Here is a 3884-nt window from a genome sequence, read left to right as displayed (position 1 = left end):
AGTATTTACTTGAATATCTTGCAATTAATGTAAAATCACCAAATATGAAGCGCATTTTAAATCAGAGACTGTTCTAATAGCTTTCTTTGATCCTTGAATATGGTCTAAATGGAGTCATCGCTACCGGATTTTTTTAATTCTCAAAATGTATACATTTAGTTAGCGCTACACTCCCTCAATGTTTGTTTACAAGGCCCAGTGGTAACTTGAGCAGGGTGTTTTGTTCTGAGATGATGAGTAAAGTACAGTTAATAGGGCAGTTTTTGAATTTGGTTTTGCAAGATGTGCAAATTATTTTTTAAGTAAATAAAACAGAGTTAACTGAAAAATATTTCGCGTGAAAGTTAATCTTGAGTTAATGCTTTAATTTTGACAGCCCTGAAATATATATATATATATATATATATATATATATATATATATATATATATATATTTGCCTTTTAGAAAAAAAATTAAAAATGTATAGATTTATATTATGTTATATCCGACCCTATCCGGATACAGGACAACACATATCTACGTTTAACAATGCAAATACCTATGCTCAATAAGACAATTCGACTATGTACTGTGTTTTTGGACACATGTTGAGTTTATTCAAGTGTAGCCCCCAGGGGCAGACTTACCATTAAGCAAGCACATGCAATTGCCTGCGGAAATAAGATTTGCAGGGCCCCACAAACATACTGATGAATCAAACCTTTCTTTACATTTACGCGCATTTCATATGCCATTTTCACGACGACAATATTCAATATATTGTGCAGCAAATTATGCCTCTTCTGTATGGGGAGAAAAAACAAAACTGTAGTATCTCTCTTTTTAAGTCTTAATTAAATTTGATAATGTTCTGATACCTCTCCTGGAGAATATCCAACTTTAACAAAATATTTCATTTTTCACTTTTCATTGTAACAATGGAAATAATAAAACACTAGTCTCATAACGATATTAACAAAATAAAACAATGTCACTTCAGTGTGAAGTATTCATCACAATTGTTTTCTCTTCCATCCTATGTTCCTGGATCAAACAATTACTCAGTCAACTTTGCACATGAACCCACTCCTCATATAACAATTTTTTGTTTCCACATACAGTATCAGCTTTTGGCATCTCCGAGCAGGACCTTTATTCGACATTGAAACACATGCGAGCATTGCTGTTACCTTGTCCATGTTTCGTCACTGTCCTCAACAACAAAGTACAGAGGTCAAGGGTGAACCGACTGGAGTTGTATTTGGCTTGTTCAACCAGTAAACGAAACGCACCTGTCTTCAGGGACTTCAGGGTGAAACACTGATGCATGAACGCATTGTCGACTTTCTTGCTTATTCACCTGAGGGCTTCATTCCATCCCATTTCAACAGCAAACAGACTTTTATGGCACTCACACGCGTAACCAAGCTCATCTGCTCCACATACTGGTGCTACTCAACTTCGAGTTCTGGTCTACCGCCTGCCCGCATGGACGGACGGATATAAGAATTAAAGCAAATTTAATTGACGTAATTCACATTAAGCAATTATTTGAATTTAGAAATTCTAATTCAAATCGAAATTATTCACTTTCAGTTTCTGGTGTCTGTCTTCGTGGGTTATCATTTGTAAATGAGAATGGGAGGGATTTATACTAATAGTGCCGCATATTGCTGTTCATCTGTTTCCTAATTACTGAGAGATATCATTTACATGATCATTGTCATCACATAATTTGCTCAAAGTAGCATTCAGTTTTATAAAAAAAAAAAGTTGGTGACCTCTGCCCTTCAGGATGTGTGTTATTCTCTGCAAACGTTTGCAAATGACAAGCTAAACAGTATAAATCCATACTTATTAATTTTAGTCTGGCATGCCATTGATTGCTACTCAATGAAAATTCTAATAAAAAAAAACATACAGACACTGGCCATCTTTTCAGACAACCAGATGGAAAATAAACATATTAAATAAATATATTACACAAGGCTGTCCACAAATCTTCGTGGAAAATATGTCCATTCTTCACAGTTGGAATTGCTTCTCACTAAACGGTCGCTGCCTGTTATACAATCACATGATTGTGTTGGGAGTACTGGACACTAATGTACTTTAAGTGAAATGCACAAAAGTAGGGAGCCCCTAAGGTGACATGGAAGACAAAAAAAATGTGTTTCCTCAAAAATATAACTTTGCATTTAGAAACACCAACAACACTATGCAAATAACATTGCCTTGATATGATTTAAAAGTGAACTGATTTTGGACTATATTCCATTGCAGCTGCACCATCATCATCGAAGAAAATGGCTAGCTCTGAAGCGCAGACTCTTCTCTTCACCTAAAGCTAAAACATAGTGCGTAGTACAAGTATAAGGTATGTTTTCATACATTGGCAGACTTTTGTCACATTGCTATAGACAAGGTAGTCTTTTCAAGGCACTCGTATCATGTAGCACAAAACTACCAGTGCATTTTTATTTCATATTTAAAATGTCCACAGCACATGGACAAAGTGGACTAAATGTAAATATTTACAAAGAAAAAAAGTCCCCCCCTCCGACCCCCTAAAAAAAAAGAAAACTACTTGTATCCGCCATTAATATAATAATCACGCACTATTGTGACTTTAAATGAACACCTAATCAGTGCCAACAATGAAATAAAATAAGATTTTAACATATATTATTATTGTAAGAGTAAGTACTGGAAGATTATTACCATTTTCAATTGTCTTCTGGCACATTTCTTTTGTAATCTCCCAGTTCTAATGGGCTCTTTTTTGGGCCCAGGCAACATGCGAGTGTTCCAAGTTCAGCCCTGTAGCTTCTGTAAAATCCTGGCAACTGATGCATGATTTTATTGAGTTAAACTGAAATTTCCATTTACTCATTTCCATTGCATTCTGGATTGTGTCACTTCAGCATGACTATTTAACTTTGATAAATCCATAGAGTCAGACAGGATGGAGATTTTGAGTTGACGCATTAGGACATGCACTTGGCAATATTCAGCAGGTGGGAAGTTATTGCATTTAATGTCTGAAACATCCCCCTTTGTCCATAAATAAAAGTGAAGTTATCCTCGCAGTTTGCAGGACACCCTCACAACTTTTCCATCTGGTTGGCTGGAAAGATGGCCAGGGTCTGTCCTCCCCCATCTCCCGACTGACAGATTGCATGCACTGTCCTCAAATCAACCATGTTAAAAAAAATAAAAATAAAAAGATCGGCACACCCGGAAACAATAAAAGCCAAGTTACTTTTGACGGCTGGTCACCTGCACTATTCCTGCCTATAAATAAGAATTTCCAGGGTGGAGTGTGATTGGATTTCTCCTACTGGGACTAACAGCTGAAATCCTCCTTTATTATCATTTACCGGTACCTTTTTTTTTTTTTAAATACAAAAGAAAAAAAAAGGATATGCAGAATTGATGGGGACTGGCCAGTTCGTTATTTGTCCAACTATTTTCTTCTACATCTACCTTTGAGGTGAATATTCGTCATTCCACTGAATATCAGTTTGATTCCGCATAACCTGCTACTATGGCATGATGAAAAAACCACTCCAGCCAAATACACACTAATGAGTAATTAATATTTCCCTCACAAGCAGTCTCTCCCTGACTTCTGATGTGATGTTTTACCAGCAATTACACCTAATAAAACCGGTAAATTACAGCGAGCCGTGTTCGGATCAGGGTCATCACAGTCAATTAGAGGCTGAGATGTGCAAATTGTTAGCGCCTCATGCAGAGCAGCCAGCATGTCAGGAGGCAACCATTTTTTAGTTAGGCAAAGAGATTCTACACCAAAAAAGGATAAAGGCTAGGAAATAATTGAGGATATTAAAGACATTACAGTTTTTGCTCACCCTGCTGCTATAAAATTTACACTCACAC

Source organism: Idiotropiscis lumnitzeri, chromosome 10 (genome assembly GCF_059441095.1).
Source record: "Idiotropiscis lumnitzeri isolate Australia: NSW breed Sydney's pygmy pipehorse chromosome 10, RoL_Ilum_1.0, whole genome shotgun sequence".
Classification (NCBI taxonomy): Eukaryota; Metazoa; Chordata; class Actinopteri; order Syngnathiformes; family Syngnathidae; genus Idiotropiscis; species Idiotropiscis lumnitzeri.
Note: the sequence above shows the minus strand (reverse complement) of the source record.